Source organism: Moschus berezovskii, chromosome 9 (genome assembly GCF_049115385.1).
Source record: "Moschus berezovskii isolate FMDL1 chromosome 9, NW_MosBer_1.0, whole genome shotgun sequence".
In the NCBI taxonomy this organism is placed as follows: domain Eukaryota; kingdom Metazoa; phylum Chordata; class Mammalia; order Artiodactyla; family Moschidae; genus Moschus; species Moschus berezovskii.
In genome coordinates this window covers 101,645,836-101,656,979 of record NC_142468.1, presented here as the reverse complement: position 1 = coordinate 101,656,979, position 11,144 = coordinate 101,645,836, and the positions used below count along the sequence as shown (strand labels likewise).

At 39.2% G+C, this 11,144-nt stretch overlaps 1 pseudogene; it reads left to right on the top strand.

The window, feature by feature from the left end:
- The first annotated feature begins 10,181 nt into the window (after positions 1-10,181).
- Positions 10,182-11,144, top strand: LOC148776730 (olfactory receptor 4N2-like; annotated as a pseudogene).

The window sequence follows — 11,144 nt, the reverse complement described above, 5'->3', positions numbered from 1 at the left end:
ATATAAGCCATTTCAGCTCATGCCAGGTGGTAACCACTCAACAGTATTGGTGACAGAAGTCAAATTTTGTCACACTTTGGAAACCAATTTTATAAATTCATAGCTGAGTGTAGTTTGGTTACTGTGTGACACACTCCTCTCAGTGGAAGTTGCTAGTCAGATAGTAGTTTTTAAAGTCAGTCTCTCCTTACACCCTCAAGTGTGAAAACAGACTTGGAGGAAAGGGTTTCTAGGCTGATTGAGATTGATAGACAACCAGCTGAGTGATTGTTTTAAAGATCACCTCTTTTGTCAGTCTTTATGTCTTCTGTATTTGCTTATTCTGCAATTTATGTTAAAGTTAAATTAGTGGTGTGTTGTTTTTGTTAGCACTATAATTAAGAGTTCTTTCTTATTAAATCAAATTTTATGTTTCTTTAAAATATAAATGGAAGAGCCTTATAATTTCCATATTTTTTTAACTCTCTAGTGAGAATTCTTTAGTGAATTATTTGTTAGTGATCAATTAATTCCCTATACTCAGAACGCAATTACTGACCATCCTTCAGAATATAAAAGATTGTAATGTTTGAGTTCATGCAATTATTAAAAATTTAAATGAACTTTTCCATTTCAAAACTAGAGGATCATTTCTTCCAAGGGCAAGAGCATTTTGGGAGCTTTGAGCTTTAGTCATATGTTTTTGATAACATACTATGATTAGATTTTGAGGGAAATAGGTTCTTGTCAGTATCAGGAATGAATATGTGTAAATAAATGATTAAAATAATCCCAGGGTTATTCTTTATTTGGATTCTATTTATTAATTGAGGAGGTAATCTCTTCCAGATCCAGTGCACCTCAGGCACATAGGAAGGAATAATGGTACTGACCGTCTATTCTTTGCTTTGGGAAGCTTTCCCTATGATGTCACAGTGGGGTTCCCCACATTTGTGTGGAAGCTTTTGCACACTAATAAGCAATTCCTGGACTGCAGGAGGGTGTCCAAGAATTCAGCTCAAATCTGGAAACTGTCTCCTTGGAAACAGAATCTGATTCCACAGGTAAACTGCTCAGTTCCACACGGACAACCTCCACTTGAGATGCCAGGTGCAAGCCCAGGTTGTCATCTGTGCTTCTGCCTGACTGGCTATAAATCAGAGATTCCCATAATCCCTTCCCCGGGTTCAATTTATTAGAACAGCACACAGAACTTGGGGAAACCTATTTACTCACCATTAGCAACTTGTTACAAAGGATATCAAAGGATATGCATCAACAGCCAGATGAAGAGACATATGGGGTAAAGTTCTGAACAAAGGAGCTTGGAGCCTGGCACAGGAACATGTGGACACATTAATGCTCTTTAATGGTTTAAAGATTATAGTTTCTGGGATATGGAAATTCTCCGAAAAGTACCAAAGATCTATCCTTCTGGGATTTTATGGAGGCTTCATTACATAAACATGATTGGCTCATTAAAAAGCTATACTAACCAAGAGAGTACAGTATTGATGTGAAGACAGACTGATGGCCCAAAACAGAGTAGGCAGAAGCAGACTCACACAAATTGTAAATTCATTTTTGTCAAAGATACATATACAATTCACCAAGAAAGGAAAGTCTTAAACAAATAACACTAGAGCAACTGAATATGTGTATGGAAAGCAATGAACTTGGACATCAAGCTCACTGCACACACAAAACTAATTTGGAGTTGGATCATAGATCTAAATGTAGCAGTTATAACTATAAAGCTCCTTGGAGAAAACATAGAAGAGTGTTTTTTTTTTTTTTTCATATTTGGGATGAGCAATGATTTCTTAAATAGCACAAAAGAAGCTGTAATCATAAAACTGATAAATTAAACCTTAAGAAATAAAAAATTACTGTTCATCAAAATATACCATTATGAAATTAATAAGCAAATTAGGCATTAGGAGGGAAATTTGAAATTTCCTAATCCCATTTAAATGGAGATTTTCCTGGTAATCCAGTGGTTAGGACTCTTACTGAAGGGGGCCCTGGTTGGATCCCTGGTTGGGGCACTAAGATCCTGTGTAAGAATGGGTTAGCATAAGAACGGCCATCTTAGAGGCCGGAAAAACCATTTTTACTGAGTATGTGACTTGAGGGAAGAAGAACTAGATAAAACCTGGGAGACAAGTTAATCTTAAGTACCAAGAATGTGGGTGGCTGCGACACTGAAAATTAGGTAAACAGGTCTGATAAGTTTATCTCATTAAGACACCAGGTTAGAGATATGCACAGCTGTGTGTGTGTGTGTGTGAAAAATTCCTGTGAGTTAGGTAATTTAGAAATATCATGATTTGAAAATGCTATATAACCCCTTGGCTCTGAGTGCTCGGGGTCCTTGTTGAAACCCGCTGCGTCGGGCAGACACTTGGACCCCAGCTAGCTGGAAATAAACCTCACTGTGTGTCTTGCATTTTCGTGAGTGTCCTCTGTTCCTTTGAGGGAAAGGCGACTCTGGACCCTAACGCCTGCAAGCCGCTAAGCACAGCCCCTCACCCCAAAAGATTGGAACAGACACTTCAGAAAAGAAATATACAAATGATCGTTATGTTCCTGGGAAGATGCACATCATTAGTCATCTGGGAAATGGCCCAAGACATGTGACCACCTGTTCAGACAGAGCACACTCTCACCACTCCGCAGAACAGGCATAAATTTGCCTCAGTAAAACTCAAAAGGCAACAAAAATGTAGTTTATCAAGTGCCCCCAGGTGTATATAACATCCTAGATACCAGACACTTTCACATAAGTGACTAGATTGCCCAGTGGATCAGAACTGTGAAAGCCTGACAAAGGAAGCAATTGAAATACTGATTTCGAAATTGGTTGATTTGCATATGAAAGGTGGCTTTGCAGGTGAGTCATTAATTATCTGTAGGAACAAAACTCTGGGAGGCTCAGACTCTCTGGGGTTGGCAGGGCCCAAGATGTCCAAGCATCAGAAATACAAAAAATAAAAAGGCACAATTAACACACTACAACAAACGTTGGTCAACTGATGAAAGAACTTGAACTCTCTCATATGTTGCTAGTTTACATCTACCTTTGGATCCGGAGATCCTACTCGTCAGTGGTTATCCAAGAGAAATGGAAACTTGTGGACAAAATGATTTACATTAGAATGTTCATGGAAGCCCCCATAAATGAAGAAAAGTAATAAAACCTTTGGATTCTATACACACAATGGAACATTATTTGGTAATTAAAAGGAACCCCATTGCCTTCTCTGAATTAAAAGGAACAGCTGCAGATAATGCAACGTGCATGAACATTAAAATCTTAATGCTGAGTTAAAAGTCAGATAAAAAAGAATACATGTCATGTGATTCCATTTTGATAAAACCTAAGGTAAAGCAAAACTAGTCTATGATGTTAGAGATTAGAAAGTGGTTGCTAACCATGGTAGTATTTGCAGAGGAGAATGACAAATATCACAGAAAGGTTTTCTGGAATGAATGAAGGAGACAGTCTACATCCTGTTTGGAAAGTGGTTCCCTGAGTGCTAACACCTGACACAAATATTCAAGTCCAGCACTTACCTGTGCCTTTCCATGCATATAAATTATATCTAAAGAAATATAATCAAGAACTTATTTTCATACTTTCTTGTAAATGCATGCAATTTTTGTAGGACACAACAGGAGTTAATATTAATTTTCTGCTGTGAGATGCGAGGAGAAATGGACACAGGAGAATTAAGATGGGAAGGATATTGCCTCACTACAGATTATTTTTAAATAATTAACTTTAAAATGTATGAATGTATTATTTATTAACATTTCATGCAAAGATGAGCACAATAAAGGACAGAAGTGGTATGGACCTAACAGAAGCAGAAGATATTAAAAAGAGGTGGCAAGAATACAAAGAACTATACAAAAAACATCTTCATGACCCAGATAACCACAATGGTGTGATCACTCACCTAGAGCCAAACATCCTGGAATGCAAAGTCAAGTGGGCCTTAGAAAGCATCACTACGAACGAAGCTAGTGGAGGTGATGGAATTCCAGTGGAGCTATTTCAAATTCTAAAAGATGATGCTATGAAAGTGCTGTACTCAATATGCCAGCAAATTTGGAAAACTCAGCACTGGCCACAGGGCTGGAAGAGGTCAGTTTTCATTCTAATTCCAAAGAAAGGCAATGGCAAAGAATGTTCAAACTATCACACAATTGTACTCTTCTCACACACCAGCAAAGTAATGCTCAAAATTCCTCAAGTCAGGCTTCAACAGTGTGTGAACCATGAACTTCCAATTCAAGCTGGTTTTAGAAAAGGCAGAGGAACCAGAAACTAAATTGCCAACATCCGCTGGATCATCGAAAAAGCAAGAGAGTTTCAGAAAAACATCTGTTTCTCCTTTATTGACTATGCCAAAACCTTTGACTGTGTGGATCACAACAAACTGTGGAAAATTCTGAAAGAGATGAGATTAGCAGACCACCTGATCTGCCTCCTGTACAGCAGGTCAAGAAGCAACAAGAACTGGACATGGAACAACAGGTTGGTTCCAAATTGGGAAAGGAGTACGTCAAGGCTGTATATTGTCACCCTGCTTATTTAACTTATATGAAGAGTACATCATGTGAAATGCCAGGCTGGAGGAAGCACAAGCTGGAATCATGATTTCCAGGAGAAATATCAATAACCTCAGATACACAGATGACACTACCTTTATGGCAGAAAACGAAGAGGAACTAAAGAGCCTCTTGATGAAAGTGAAAGAGGAGACTGAAAAAGTTGGCTTAAAACTCAATATTCAGAAAAGTTAGATCATCTGGTCCCATCACTTCATGGCAAAGAGATGGGGAAACAGAGCAAACAGTGAGAGACTTTATTTTCTTGGCTCCAGTATCACTGCAGCCATGAAATTCAAAGATGCTTGCTCCTTGGAAGAAAAGCTATGACCAACCTAGATAGCATATAAAAAGCAGAGACATTGCATTGCCAACAAAGGTCTGGCTAGTCAAGGCTATGGTTTTTCCAGTGGTCATGTATGGATGTGAGAGTTGGACTGTGAAGAAAGCTGATCGCTGAAGAATTGATGCTTTTGAACTGTGGTGTTGGAGAAGACGCTTGAGAGTCCCTTGGACTGCAAGGAGATCCAACCAGTCCATTCTAAAGGAGATCAGTCCTGGGTGTTCACTGGAAGGACTGATGCTAAAGCTGAAACTCCAATACTTTGGCCACCTCATGCGACGAGTTGACTCACTGGAAAAGACTCTGATGCTGGGAGGGATTGGGGGCGGGAGGAGAAGGGGACGACAGAGAATGAGATGCCTGGATGGCATCACCGACTTGATGGACATGAGTTTGGGTGAACTCCGGGAGTTGGTGTTGGACAGGGATGCCTGGCGTGCTGTGATTCATGGGGTCACAAAGAGCTGGATACGACTGTTTCTGAACTGAACATTAAAATACAGCATGGGTCATGACTTTAATATCTAAGATTGTCTAAAATTATCAATTTTTACCAGCAATAATATGAAGCCTCTGTTCTGAGGACTAGTTACATCATCAACTTAATTTTATTTTAAATATTGTGGCAAACATTAGGAAGCAAGGTTCCTGATTATGTCTATAGTTATGAAAAAATAATATTTAAAAAAGTCTTTGGTGGCAATAAAGATTGTAATGAACCCGAAAATGTGAATTTTTCTTCCTACGTGTTTTTCTGCAACTTTATTTTTTTTTTAAAGATAACTTTCTTTTATCTGTTGTCTACTTTAATATGTGATTTTCAGAATATACATTTTTGTGCCTCTGTATCCTTTCATATTCATTTCTTGTTTTCCTAATACAGTCTTTGCATGTACTCAGTTCAGTCAGTTCAATGGCTCAGTCATGTCCAACTCTTTGCGACCCCATGAAACACAACATGCCAGGCCTCCCTGTCCATCACCAACTCCTGGAGTCCACCCAAACCCATGTCCATCGAGTTGGTGATGCCATCCAGCCATCTCATCCTCTGTCGTCCCCTTCTCCTCCTGCCCTCAATCTTTCCCAGTATCAGGGTCTTTCCCAATGAGTCAGCTCTTCACATCAGGTGGCCAAAGTATTGGAGTTTCAGCTTCAACATCAGTCCTGATGAACACCCAGGACTGATCTCCCTTAGGACGGACTGGTTGGATCTCCTTGCAGTCCAAGGGACTCTCAAGATTCTTCTCCAACAGCACAATTCAAAAGCATCAATTCTTCAGCGATCAGCTTTCTTCACAGTCCAACTCTCACATCCATACATGACCACTGGAAAAATCATAGCCTTGACTAGCCAGACCTTTGTTGGCAAAGTAATGTCTCTGCTTTTTAATATGCTATCTAAGTTGGTCATAACTTTCCTTCCAAGGAGTAAGCGTCTTTTAATTTCATGGCTGTATTTGCATGTATTGCTATTCCTTAATTTCCCCTTACTCTTTATGTGTTATTTTATCTTCATAGCTTTGTGTATCTCTTTATTACTTTACTTTCCCCATTTGTCATTCCTCCTACCTCGCTTTTTATGAACTGGTTATAAATTAGAATGAAATATGTTTGATTATGTATTGTTTTTATTTTTTAAATATGAAGTTAGTATTTTAATTTTTTAAATAGAAAATCTGTCTCTTTAAAACAAAATCAAAACCCTAAAGTTTAAATTATGTTGCCTCCTGCATGATTCCTAATTATTTTTCTTCTGCTTAATAATATTAAATAGAAAAATAAATAGCTCTGCATCATTGATTTGCATGCTCAGTCACTCAGTTATGTCTGACTCTGTGGTCCCATGGACAGTAGCCCACCAGGCTCCTCTGTCTTTTTCCAGGCAAGAATACTGGAGTGGGTTGCCATTACTCCTCCAGGACATCTTCCCGACCCAGGAATTGAACCCGTGTCTTCTGCATAGGCAAGGATTCTTTACCACTCTGCAACCTAGGAAACCCCATCATTGCTTGAACAAAACTTACAATGAAAACCAGCAAATATGAAGACCAAATAGGTTCTGTATGGAGGACATCTCTGAGGCTTTAATTAGTCCGACAACATGCAGTTCTTTTTCTGTAGAATGATGATTCAAAGGAGGCTTGGTGACCATCATTTATTTTCTCCCTGCTTATCCCTTTGTCACCAGAAGTTATGTTGAATCTGACATAGTTACTCTCTACTTGACCACATTATTCTCTTTCTTGATATACCTTGGATTTCCTGTCAGTTGCACTACTTTTCTCTTTTTTGAATTACAGTATAAAATATAAACCTCCCTTGACTTTCTTTTCATTCAGACCTAATAAATATTCTCATCATTCCATCATTTCTGTCACTGATAGAATGTTAATTTTAGATTCCAATAGAGAGACCATGTCTCTCTAACTGATGTCTGAGTATTTGCACCTAAGGTATCTCTACTCTAATATTTTGATTTCATTGGCACTCTAAAAATTCCCTTTAGAAGAGTTCTATAGTTTGGTTAGCCTTAGAATTCCCAGAGTGCATTCTCTGTTGCATCACAAATTGGTTGTTATTTTCAAATGTTAAGAGGTCTGTCTTCGAGAGAAATTAAATTTAATAACGGCGGAAATAAAATTTTATTGTCCCTTCTGTTAAGAGGTGGAGCTTGCTGTGTAAGAGCAATGTTGGATTGCTAGCGAGGTAAATATATTTGTCAATCTTCATATTATAAGGAACAGGAAGAAGGAATAAATGGAAACATTTTACAACTTTTCTGGTGGGACATCTGCTATCTCATAATGCAATGGTGAGCTGTTATAGCAGAAACAAACTTTTTTTATTATTTGAAATCTGATTTCAATAATACAGTAAAATCTTTTATCTGTTCTTAATGATATAACTCTTGTTCCTCTGAATATTTAGAATTACTTTATTGAGAATACATAAAACTTTTATTAAGATACCACTTTTCTTGGTCTTAAATTTCTATATCATATTACTAGAGAAAGAAGTGAGGGATGTTAGATGGTAATCAATACGATCTGTTAAGGAGTCAATAGAAGAACATAAGTGCATGACAGGAAAGCCAAGCACAGTGGAAAAATCTGCAACCCTTAACCTTTAATACGTAAAGTTTTCCCTTATGTCCTAAAGACAGTCCTGATGTTTGAAACAGTATGAAATAACCAATTGTATAATAGAGTGCAAGGTGCACATAAGTTAGGAATAAGTACAGACAGAGTCCTGACTTACTTTTCTAGCAGCAGGTTTTATTATACACAGAAAAAAGTGATAAATATTTAAGCCAATGAATGCTAGGAAAAAAGGAAAGAAGGAATGAAGGAAAGGAGGGAAAGAGGAAGTGAGAGAGGAAAAAAGAAAGGAAGGAAAGAACAGAATGGAAAAGTTAATTTGGATTGTGCCGTTTGTAAATGTTGGTGCTTCAGTTTTGCTTAGGAAACAATTCGTGTGCTTGTGCATGTGTGTGCATACGTGCATTTGTACACGTATCTATGTGTCTGTGTGATGAAAACCACCTCTTTCATAATTCCAGGTTTTAGCTATATGCAAAAACATCTGCTTTTAATTAATCTATCTGGGTTTAGACACACAAAATCAGACATTTTTACATTTTGAGTAGATATACTTCTATATTACAGGGCAGTGTTATCATCCAGTTCAAGTCTTCAAGTTTTGAAAATGTTTCTTCCTAAAAATAAACAACTTTTTAGCATGTGCAAACAGCATGTGTATTTTATTTGTACATTTTAATATTCATTTTCATTATGACACTTTCAAACATAAAATTGCAAATAATGGAATATCATCATATATACATAGAAATTCTACTGTTATTGCTTTTGTGTAGGATGGGGAAATTTCTGCTCTATCAATCTTGAATTCTTGCGGCTGGACTAATAATAAAATTTACTCAAGGCAATTTAATCACAAGCATAAAGGTCTCATAGAAATGAGCTTTAAACAACTGGCCAAAGTAGGTGCTTTAACACTTTTTAGATGAAAAAACAATAACTTTGTAACAGAAAGGACAAAGAAATTTAGGCTTTATATGGTCAATTAGTAAAGAATCTAAATGGAGTCTCGGCTTGGGGTAGAAAAATAAAAAATAACAAGGTTTGTTTCTATGAGTTTCTCGTTTGAATCCCTGTCTCTAGGGACAAGGGCGTCCCCTTACCCCTAGATGTAGGTGGTGCACTTTTCACATGAAGAGATTTTTTTCCTGCTTTCAGGGAGACAGAAAGAAGGATCAGAGTGTCTCCCTTGCATTGACCATTTCTTAAGTGACTTTAATTCAAAATAATCAGTATGCTATTGAGACACATTTTGAGGTGGTCTACACTGGGCCTTCAAATTTTCATAGCAATAAGTTATCCTGTACACTGGATAAGCACACTGCCAATTTAGAGACAATTGTACAGATAAGCCACAGATCTCAATTTCTCCAGAACAACCAGGATTATTTTTATCAAGACCAGGATGATGGGTTAAAAGAAAAAAAGGAAATATTTTAAGTAAGCAGGTTTTAAAAAACTTTTTAGGCAAACATTCCCTAAGGTATAATTTACATACAGTAAACCCATGAATTTTTGTATCGTTTAATAGTTCAATAAATTTTGAAGAAAAAAGACACTTGTAACCATTACAGACCAGATATGGAATGTTTCTTGCCTTAAAAAACTCTGCCATTCCTTTTTGCTGTCAGTTTCCATCTTACCTCCTCCCCCCATTCAAATAAAAATTTGAAGAATTGTAAGAAGTTCATACGCCTCATGTGAATCATAACAAATGCAGGGCAGGACAGCGTGCTGCAGGAGAGAGCAGTTAACAGGAGCACCGGACAGAAGCAGAACAGTGTGGCGTCAAGGTTTCGGTGTTGGCACTTAATGATTTATAGAAGAATAAAGGGTGGAAGGGGCCTCCCCAGCGGCTCATGGGTAAAGAATCCACCTGCAGTGCAGGAGACGCGGCTTCAGTCCCTGGGTCAGGGAAGATTCCCTGGAGTAGCGCATGGCAACCCCCTCCAGTATTCTTGCCTGGAGCATCCCGTGGACAGAGGAGCCTGGCGGGCTACAGTCATAGGTCACAAAGAGTCAGAAACGACTGAAGCAGTAGCACGCATGCAGGTGAAGAGTAGAGGAGCTTTCTTCATTTGTGGGAGAGTAATGGTGTAACATAGACGTAGAATTCACAGGTTTTAGTGGGAGAAGAACTGGGAACAAACTCTCTACTCTCCCAGGTACTACAGGCACAGCAGATGAAGACAGAAAACAGCACAGCGGTGACAGAATTCATTCTCCTTGGTCTGACCCAGTCTCAAAACATTCAGCTCCTGGTCTGTGTCCTGATCTTACTTTTCTACCTCATCATCCTCCCTGGAAATGTCCTCATCATCCTCACCGTCAGGTCAGACCCCGGCCTCACGGCCCCCTCTACTTCTTCCTGGGCAACCTGGCCTTCCTGGATGCATCCTGCTCCTTCACTGTGGCTCCCAGGATGCTGGTGGACTTCCTCTCTGAGAAGAAGGTGATCTCCTATAGAGGCTGCATCACTCAGCTCTTCTTCTTGCACTTCCTTGGAGGAGGGGAGGGATTGCTTCTTGTCGTGATGGCCTTTGACCGCTACATTGCCATCTGTCGTCCTTTACACTATTCAACTGTCATGAACCCTAGAGCCTGCTATGCCTTGCTGTTGGCTCTGTGGCTTGGAGGCTTTGTTCATTCCATTATCCAAGTGGCCCTCATCCTGCGCTTGCCCTTCTGTGGTCCAAACCTACTGGACAACTTCTTCTGTGATGTGCCGCAGGTCATCAAGCTGGCGTGCACTGACACCTTTGTGGTGGAGCTCCTGATGGTCTTCAACAGTGGCCTGATGACCCTGCTGTGTTTCCTGGGGCTTCTGGCCTCCTATGCAGTCATCCTCTGCCGTGTGCATGGTTCCTCCTCCGAGGGGAAGAGCAAGGCTCTGTCCACATGCACCACCCACATCATCGTTATATTTCTCATGTTTGGGCCTGGCATCTTTATCTACACCCGCCCCTTCAGAGCCTTTCCCTGCTGACAAGGTGGTTTCTCTCTTCCACACAGTGATCTTCCCCCTGTTGAACCCTGTGATTTATACTCTTCGCAACCAGGAAGTAAAAGCATCTGTGAAAAGGCTCTTTAGTCAGCACTTAGCCTGA